The following is an 11,044-nucleotide window of genomic DNA, read 5'->3' as shown; positions in this document are numbered from 1 at the left end:
TGGTAGATGTTGAATGTCTGGTATTGGACCAGATGTTGAATGTCTGGTATTGGACCAGATGTTGAATGTCTGGTAGATGTTGAATGTCTGGTATTGGACCAGATGTTGAATGTCTGGTATTGGACCAGATGTTGAATGTCTGGTAGATGTTGAATGTCTGGTATTGGACCAGATGTTGAATGTCTGGTATTGGACCAGATGTTGAATGTCTGGTATTGGACCAGATGTTGAATGTCTGGTATTGGACCAGATGTTGAATGTCTGGTATTGGACCAGATGTTGAATGTCTGGTATTGGACCAGATGTTGAATGTCTGGTATTGGACCAGATGTTGAATGTCTGGTATTGGACCAGATGTTGAATGTCTGGTAGATGTTGAATGTCTGGTATTGGGCCAGATGTTGAATGTCTGGTATTGGACCAGATGTTGAATGTCTGGTATTGGACCAGATGTTGAATGTCTGGTATTGGACCAGATGTTGAATGTCTGGTATTGGACCAGATGTTGAATGTCTGGTATTGGACCAGATGTTGAATGTCTGGTATTGGACCAGATGTTGAATGTAAGTGGACCAGATGTTGAATGTCTGGTAGATGTTGAATGTCTGGTATTGGGCCAGATGTTGAATGTCTGGTATTGGACCAGATGTTGAATGTCTGGTATTGGACCAGATGTTGAATGTCTGGTATTGGACCAGATGTTGAATGTCTGGTAGATGTTGAATGTCTGGTATTGGACCAGATGTTGAATGTCTGGTATTGAACCAGATGTTGAATGTCTGGTAGATGTTGAATGTCTGGTATTGGACCAGATGTTGAATGTCTGGTATTGGACCAGATGTTGAATGTCTGGTATTGGACCAGATGTTGAATGTCTGGTATTGGACCAGATGTTGAATGTCTGGTATTGGACCAGATGTTGAATGTCTGGTATTGGACCAGATGTTGAATGTCTGGTATTGGACCAGATGTTGAATGTCTGGTATTGGACCAGATGTTGATTGTCTGGTATTGGACCAGATGTTGAATGTCTGGTATTGGACCAGATGTTGAATGTCTGGTATTGGACCAGATGTTGAATGTAAGTGGACCAGATGTTGAATGTCTGGTATTGGACCAGGTGTTGAATGTCTGGTATTGGACCAGATGTTGAATGTCTGGTATTGGACCAGGTGTTGAATGTCTGGTATTGGACCAGATGTTGTATGTCTGGTATTGGGCCAGATGTTGAATGTCTGGTATTGGACAAGATGTTGAATGTCTGGTATTGGACCAGATGTTGAATGTCTGGTATTGGGCCAGATGTTGAATGTCTGGTATTGGGCCAGATGTTGAATGTCTGGTATTGGGCCAGATGTTGAATGTCTGGTATTGGGCCAGATGTTGAATGTCTGGTATGAATACCAGATGTTGAATGTCTGGTAGATGTTGAATGTCTGGTATTGGGCCAGATGTTGAATGTCTGGTATGAATACCAGATGTTGAATGTCTGGTAGATGTTGAATGTCTGGTATTGGGCCAGATGTTGAATGTCTGGTATTGGACCAGATGTTGAATGTCTGGTATTGGACCAGATGTTGAATGTCTGGTATTGGGCCAGATGTTGAATGTCTGGTATGAATACCAGATGTTGAATGTCTGGTAGATGTTGAATGTCTGGTATTGGACCAGATGTTGAATGTCTGGTATTGGACCAGATGTTGAATGTCTGGTATTGGACCAGATGTTGAATGTCTGGTATTGGACCAGATGTTGAATGTCTGGTATTAAGCTAGATGTTGAATGTTTCATATTAGACAAGATGTCGAATGTCTGACACTGAATTTAACTAGACAAACATAAAAATCAGCGAGAATTAACATATTTATTTTTACATCGTGTGATAATTTTTTTGTTATCAATGTTTCAAAGATTTATTTTTGGCTATCTGTGAATGCTCATTACTTAAGTCATCTAAAACTAATTATTCCCCTAACCCTTGTTTGGGTCGATGCGGCACCACAGCATGGTGTATCTAGGGCTAATTGTGACTTTGTTTTAAAACTAAATATATGAAATTTCAAAATCCACGTTCAAAATGATTTCATAATAAGTCATTATAAATTATAATTTTTAAAGCCAGGAACAAGATAAGCACATCTACAATTGATATTCTCAATATAAAGTGGATTTTGTTAATCGGGAGATCCATGTTCAAAATGCTCAATGTTGGTTTACGATTTATTCCAACTCTGTTTTCATCAAGCTTGTCTGTTTACATGCACTTTAGCGTGCCACAATCAAATGATTGAGCCCAAGCATTCATAGGTATCCTCCCTTTTTAACCAGCATTTTTACACAATTCATGTACATAAACACATCCATATCATGGAACATTTGTATTTGGACATGAGCTACATAAATGTACACATTTGTATGAAGTTATGTTTGTAGACTTATGCTATTAATTACAGGTATGAACTAATTATTCTCTTTTACAGAGAAGGGAAGTGTGAACTTAAAATTCTTTCTATTACACAAAGAAGGGTTAGCAATAATATAAAAAGTTTGGTTTAATTGAGCACTGTTTTGTTGTCAATTAATCAATTTGATTAGGTAATCCAAGTTAGAAAAAGTTTGTAGTTTGGTCTTCATATAGAGTTTGGATTGTACGTGTTGGATTTGTATAGTTTGGGCTCCATATAGAGTTTGGATTGTATGTGTTGGATTTGTATAGTTTGGGCTCCATATAGAGTTTGGATTGTACGGGTTGGATTTGTATCTCAACCTTGACCTGCTACATGGTTCACTACAGGGTTATGATTAGGGTTAGCCTCTATCATTGTATGATGTGATATTAATTAATGTGATTTATATGTTTATTTTTTAGTTTCATTAAATGATGTGTGGATCTTGTAAGCACAAAATATTGACGGCAGTTTAAAACAACTACTTATTTTTTAGATAGTTTTTTCCAAATAATACTAATAAAATATAGTTAGTCATCACCAATAGAAACATAGCCCAGAAAAGAATGTATTGCTTTACCTTTTATTATGACTTCAATTATGAACATGAGTTCAAAGTGACAGTGTTCAGCAGTAAAAAAAAGATCATGTCTTATTTTTGACTTAGCAGCCATTAAATTTTTTTTCCCCCCGAAATCCAATTTCGTTTTTAAGCAATTTTAATCTTTAATCTAACCCATTTATCTAAACAAAATAAGTGCCTCAGACACCTACTCTAATCACCAACTAACTCAATATGTCATTTGTCATTGTGATGTGTTTAAAAAAAGTTTTAAATTTTAAATGAAATGGCAAATTTTTAAAATTTCCTAAATATATATTAACAATATTAATATTAACTTATTGTGAACTGTTAAAATGTTTTATTTTTCAATGAGGAATTTTATAATGGTATTTATAGTAAATATTAATAAATAATTTCTTTAAATTTCTCTTTTTATTTGATATAAGAAACAGAAATTTTCATTTTATTTCTGTTAAACTTGTAAAAATTCTACTACTTCATTATTTTTTTAAGAAACCATTAGGCACAATGTTATTTTTTTTTCCTTATCATGCTGTATGTTAAGATTAATCTTTAGTCTATAAGCATATGTTGCACCACACCAGTTCATGTTGTTATTGGGGATTCCCTTAGCCTAAAAATAAGTGATCCTAAATATAGTCTTCCTGTTTGAGCACACATTTTCTCATGCAACTATCAAATTTGTACCATCACCACCATCAGTTTTCATGAGTACCATCACAGCTATCAGTTTAATTACCACCCATCTTTAATTTTTTCACATACATTATGTTGTCAATAACTTACACGTGAAAATTTGTTTAGTTTCATCTGATGTTTATTTCTAGTAATACACTTTACATTCTTTTATCTTTTAAAATGTTATCATATTAATCTGAATTTTATATTAGTGAAACAGTAATTACCTTGTTACAAAAGAAAACCATTTTCTGGTTGATTCAAATCTAATGACATCATTGGCTTAAAGAATATCTTGTTTTTTTTTCATGTTGAATGTTCATGTTTAGATGTTCTTGATCCAAACACTAAAATATATTCTTACAATTTTTTTTTACTAAATTAATTTTGTTAAAATACATACAATTTTTAACGAGGAGTAGGTGGTAATTCATTGTATTTTATTTTTATTTTGACATGAAGTATGGCATTGCCTTAGCCTTTTGAAATACAGTGCCAAATAATACTCATTATAATTATCATTACAGAAGTATTGAGTGTATGTCAGTTACTAGCGATATTAACAGAAAGTGATATTTCAACGCAAAGGGTAGACAAAGGTACAGCATATAGCGCAAGTACCTTTGTCTACCCTTGGCATTGAAATATCACTTTCTGTTAATATTGCTATTTCATTAACAACGCTTGCTTCCATCCACTCTATATGTCAATTACTAAAGTATTGCACTAGTATTAATGTGACACATTATAACTGTTGCCAACAATAGTTTAAGTCAGTATCTTTATGCCACTCTAGATGTCAAACATTTAGCCTCAGGCTTGAAACTATACAATATTCACAACTTAGTTAGGGCTTAGGCCTAAAAGATATCTTAAATGAGCACACAATTCTTAATGCCACAATAGATGTCAAACATTTAGCATCAAACTTAAACGTTAAAAAACGATAGTTTATGCATACATAATTCTTTATGCAACATTAGATGTCAAACATTTAGCATCAAACTTAAACATTTCAAACCCGTAGTTTATGCATGCGCTATTCTTTATGCAGCACTAGATATCAAACAGCATCAGGCTTAAAACAGTTTCATATTTTGACTAGTTCATTACATGTCAATGTGTCATCTCAAACCATGTCATAAGCGCATGACATTTTATGCACTAAACAGTCACTGAATTTGTAACTAAGAGTTTTAATATGGCCTGTATCAATGGCCTGTAGTTTTCACTAGGTCTATATTAAATGGCTCTTTTGTTAACCCATAACATACTTCATGGCTTTCAAAATAAGCCATAACAAACCATACATAGAAAAGTTTTTTTCTTTAAACTGTATCCCCATTGTAATTTGAGTAGAGATGCTAGGTTGAGCTTATCCATTATGTCACATTTTCAAAACAGTCAGTAAAACTATTTTCCAAGCTGAAATAATTTTACAGTTTGCAAATTAGTTTTTAGTTATCTAAATGAGCTACTTATAACCAATCAGAATACGACGAAGCTCAAAAGACAATTATAAAAAATAATATATGCGTTTCAAATTTCATTGCTAATTTTGTACTTGTGTTGCATTTTCACTCACATGTATTTGGTGTGTGAATCACCTTTCATCCACAAATAATTTTATAGAAGTAATCATCTCACTCATGACTTTTTGTACGTGCAATATTGATTCCATAAATGTCATTGGATTTCATATTAAACTCATTTTTTTGTCTTACACTGTGTTCATTCTTGTCTTGTCAATTTGCAACTGTCAGTGAATTTTCTATAAGGAAGACAGTGACAGTAAATCAGTTTTCTCCATTTGAGGATTAAATTCTTGCTGTTTTTTTCCCGCCACCAAATTTTTCAGATAAAAAGTCAGAAAAGTTTCAGACAATTTTTTTTATTTGCCAAAAATAAAATAAAGTGAAGTGAGCTCTTTAAACTTTCTCATATGTTCTTATGTATGTTACTCCTAAAATAGCCCCCCCCCCTTTCCGCTTGTAAAACAATATATATAAATATATAATACACACACACACACACACATATATATATATATATATATATATATATATATATATATATATATATATATATATATATATATATATATATATACAGATTTACATATACAGATATATATATATAGATAGATCAATTCTCTCTCTCTATAGCTAAATGTACCTATTAAGCTGGGATGTTTTAACTTATAAACATTCCACTGTATTTATTAAGTAAGAAGTCCATTGTCGACTCTAAAGGACCGACTCTTCTAAGCAACAGCACATTTGGGAATTTCCCTAGGGGTGATTTATAGATAAGTCTCATTTCTCTGTGAAGTCTATTTACCACACCATCTTTCTACGTCTCGCAGTAGTTTGGGCATCTGACTCAGAAGAGATGTTGCAACGAGTATTATACATGGCCTCTAATTATTGAAGTCATTCCGACAACGACGTCAACAGCCAATATAGAGAAAATAAACAAAGCAAGGAAAAAATACTCTTATATAGTTATAGCCTTTGGCTAATTTATCAGCTGTCGAAAAATGTAATACATAAAGTTAACATGTTAAAAAAATACTGCAGTTCTTTGAATGAAAAAAAACTCCAATTAAATACGCCTTTTGGAGTATTTTTTTTAAAATGTCGATTAAGGTAAATTTATTTTTTCACTTCATTGGTTCAGTTAATGGAAGATTAAGGAGGGTTTTTTTTTTTCTTAAAATATACACACACACAAATGTTAATTTTTTTTTTTCGGAAAAGCGACGAACCGCTTCAGAGATAGCATTTTGTCTGCCACAGTTTAGCCAAGCTTCATTTATCTCCCTTAGCAACATTCGTCAGGGGAGACTACTTTAATTTTATTTTAAATGAACGAGTCACTGATAGCATTGTAACCCTTGAAACTTGCACACGAGAATTTTTTTTTTATATTGCTACTTCATTACAGTATAGGATGTGAAGCTTTTAGCAGCTAACCGTTAACGTAGTAGTAAGGATAGGTAGGGACAAAATGTGTATGTATGTAGGGGGGGGGGGGGGAGATGATGAGAATTTTTAAAATAATTGTGACATGAAATGGCTTGTATAAATCAAAAAGATGAAAACAATGATAAACATTTTTGTTACTTTGCAAAGAGAGCACACTTTTTTTAGACAATAAAATCACAGTAGCCTAACCGGCATATTTGTACTGTAGCCTACCCGGCATATTTGTACTGTAGCCTAACCGGCATATTTGTACTGTAGCCTAACCGGCATATTTGTACTGTAGTCTAACCGGCATATTTGTACTGAAGCCTAAGAAATGTTTCGTATATAAATTACATCTGCATGAAAGAAAAAATAATTGGGTGCCACCTATAGGCCTTTCAACTGTAGAGACTACATCATTATACCCTTTCAAAATTTAATATTCGTTTTGAGAAATATATTTTCAATTTAAATTATTTTTTTTCCTCTGGATTAATCTTTCTTTCCCGCTTACTACCGCCTCCTCTCTCCCCCCCCCCCCGGGACGGCGTGGTCGAATGGAAGAGTGTTTGGCCTCTAGCCCGAAAGTCTTGAGTTCGGATCTCGGTTCGGATTTATGACTGTAGCCCGTCCCTGAGTCCACCCAGCTCTGATGGGTACCTGACTTACGTTTGGAAAGTAATGGCGGCTGGGAATAGTGCTAACCACTCAGGCCGAGAAACATATGAACTCTACCTTATCTACCTCATCTGCTCATCTGACCACTGGATCGTCAGATCTAAAGAGGAATCTTACCCCCCCCCCATCCTTCCCCACCCCAGTTGTTACGATACTTACGACAAGCCTATAGTAACTTGTACCTTGTTCTCATAACAAACAAAAACAGAGACATGCACTCAACCAGAATCAAGTTTTTGGCCTGCAAGCTAAGTGTACATTTACAACTGTTGAAATGAGGCTAGTCTTGTCTTTTAAGAAAAAAAAAATCAAATTAGGTTTTTTTAAAAAAAATTAAGAAATGGAAGATTAATTTCGATTTACGACATGACATAATAATCGATTAAGTCCCTGAATCGATCACCAAAGAAATGCCCTTTACATCCAGTTACCGAGGGGTTCTTCAATACATCACTGTAGGCCGTCATTGCCGGCATGACATGCGCACAATTACTGTTTCAAGCCGCCGCCCAGAGCAGTTTTCCGCTTGGCTGAGCAAAAACAGGGGAGGTAATATATGTTGGAGTTGTTTTTTTTTTGCCTCCCTTATATTACTCTTCAGTATGACTGAACTATCTAGAACTAACATTTCCGTTAGGGAGGCACTGGATCGTACTTAATTTGCTCTTTGATTTAAAAAACAATTAAACTTCAACTAGTAGTAAAAAGAAGAAAAAAAAATACCCTTTCAAAATCTAACATTGGTTTCGAGAAAAAGATTTTCAATTTAAATTCTTTTTTTTTATTCGGCTAAATTATTCAAGTCAGTGACAGACATGGGTCATATAACAGACTCTCCGCAGACAATGGCATTTTATTTCAAAGCTTGAAAAGAAACCCAAACAATGACGTCAGAATTTCAGAACATTTTTTTTTCATTGAAAGAAGTTAAAGCAAAATCCGATGATTTGATAATTCATTCCTGACTAATTAAAAACAAACAACTTAAGCCGTTACATCTGTTTATGCAAACATCGAAACTATTTCCTTTCAAATATATTTTATAAATAGATATTTTATAAATATTGTTTTAGTTATTAAAACATTTTATTAAAAACCAAACAAATATTTTCACATGTCAAGTTTTAAGAATAAATGTTGTTTAAAAAAATCATTTAAGAGCCTAAATTGAACATTCTTTTTTTTTTTTGTTAACCCGCTATTTTAAACAATATGCTTATTAAAAAAAAAAACATGTAAATCAACGATAGTTTTACACAGACAAAATAGAGGCAGAGTAACAACTTAAAGGCACTTTAAACAAATAATTTTAGAACCCTTTGAACAAATACTTTGATCAAATCCTTTTTTTTTTAACAATTAATTTCAGAACAAATAATTTTAGAACTCTTTGAAAAAATAGGTTTTTTTAAAAAAATAGATAAATTAAGAACCTTTTAAATAAATAATTTAAGAACCCTATGAAGAAATAATTTTAGAACCCTTTAAACAAATACTTAAAAAATAATAAGTTAAGAACCCTATGAAGAAATAATTCTAGAATGCTTTAAACAAATACTTACAAAAATAATAAGTTAAGAACCCTTTGAAGAATTAATTTTAGAACCCTTCAAACATATACTTAAAAAATAATAAGCTAAGAACGCTTCGAATAAATAATTTTAGAACCCTTGCATGAGTCAGACCAGACAGCTGTGGCTGTTTACCGGCTTAAAACAAAACAGCCGCTACAAAATAATTGAGTTGACTTGTGTTTAGCGAGTAGGTAACTGTACTGTGACCTACACGATGATCTGACCATGAAGTGAGCTGCCAGCAAGTACTTCATCCATCATGGATGAGCCTCGGTCTCTCTTTGAAGCCTCCTTTTGAACCACAGAGATATAGGTCACAGGTCTGAATTTAAAATTAACGGGAATGCTTTGAAATTAAGTTCAATCAGACGAAATTAAACAGAAACTTCGCTTTCAAATGACGATAAAAAAAAAGTTATTTTTTTTTTATAAATGACTTTTACCCTTGTATTAGATACAAGGTTGTGATGTTGTAATTTTAACACCACTCGGCGATAAATAAAGTAAACAACAAATCAACAACAATGAATAAAACATTATGAATGTCGTTTAATCTACTGAGAAATTGGCTATAGATCTGGTATTTATTTCTAAAAATATATACTAATCGATCTAAAGTATACAATTATGTGTGTATTATATATCTAATGTACATATTTTTTGCATGTTTGTTATTGAAGTTTTGGCAAAGATAGCAACATATTATAGAAGTACTACGGGTGCTGCTGTTTCTATACGAGAGTTATGAGCTCTGTCATTGATGATTTATGGGAAGTGGGGGAAGGGGGCACGATGGCAATTTGTTGAGATTTTCGTAGACTTGGGTGACGCCTAATGTGTATTATGCCGAAAGTAGAAGTAGATGGGGTATTACCGTATTACTGTGTGAAATGTGAAGGGGTGGGGGTGATTAGTGTAATGAAGGATTATGAAAAGGGTGAATGGTGTGTACACAGGAACCCGCCCCGTCCGCCAGAGTTCACCCCTCGTGTTGTGAGCTGTCTTTGATCACGTGATCATTGTTGTGCTTACACTTGTTTGTGTACTGGTATAAAAGGTGTGTGACAACATTGTTTGTTTATCTCAGTCCAGTACTTTAACTCTACCAGGTTAGTGTAGTTTAGTCCTGTGTACTTTAGTTCTGTAGTCGCTGATATCCTAGGTTTGTGTTTTACTTTTGTGTCATTTAATTAGACTCTGTTTAGTGTGTGTAGGTCATTAAACTTCTGTTTAGTTTTGGGACGAGCCTTTGTTTATTTTAGTCGTGCGTGTTGTATCCTTTTGTGGTTCTTTGTTTTTATATTTTGCGCAACGTTTGAATAAACTCACAGAGGCGTGTCCGTATGTTCACAGCAATGACGCAATAATGGTTTGTGTGGGGTGGGGATGGTACACGGATGTGTTGTGTGTTGTGTGATGTGTGTGTTTGGGGGGGGATGCAGGGTAAAATTCCACTTTTAGAATTTATGATCCTTTGGCGCAGATAAAGGCTCTTATGTTTCTTGGCGTACTATCTAATTATGAATGGTGCGATCAGCATAATGTTGAGCCGCTTTACTTTCCCTGACGGTAGTCAGGTACCCATCAGAGCTGAGTTTACTCAGGGTGTACTACAGATAGAAGTCCGGACCGAGAAACGTAGTTGAGATTTTCGGGTCAGCAGTCGAGCACCCTATTATTCGACCACACGGTTACATCTTGTTGTGGTGGTGGGTGAAGCATTGATGTGAGTGGGCCGATGAGGCATTAATGTGTTGTTTGGGGGGGGGGGGGAAGGTGAGGCATTAATGTATTGTATGGTGGGGATGAGGCATTAATGTGTTGTGTGGATGGGTGAGGTATTAATGTGTTGTGTGGTTGGATGAGGTATTAATGTGTTGAGTGGGTGGATGAGGTATTCATGTGTTGAGTGTTTGGATGAGACATTAATGTGTTGTGTGTAATGAGCTCGAATAGACGTTTATGTGATAGATAACGTAAAGTCCATAGGTGTGTTAATATGTTAATGCGTTATGTGGCAAGAGTTGTTATGTGGGGGGGGGGGGGGGTTAATGTGAAAATATGCGACATATTGTTTCTATTACAAAAAAAAAACGTAAATGTATTTAAATT

Source organism: Physella acuta, unplaced genomic scaffold (genome assembly GCF_028476545.2).
Source record: "Physella acuta isolate Inbredline_101_S28 unplaced genomic scaffold, ASM2847654v3 ptg000420l, whole genome shotgun sequence".
In the NCBI taxonomy this organism is placed as follows: Eukaryota; Metazoa; Mollusca; class Gastropoda; family Physidae; genus Physella; species Physella acuta.
Note: the sequence above shows the minus strand (reverse complement) of the source record.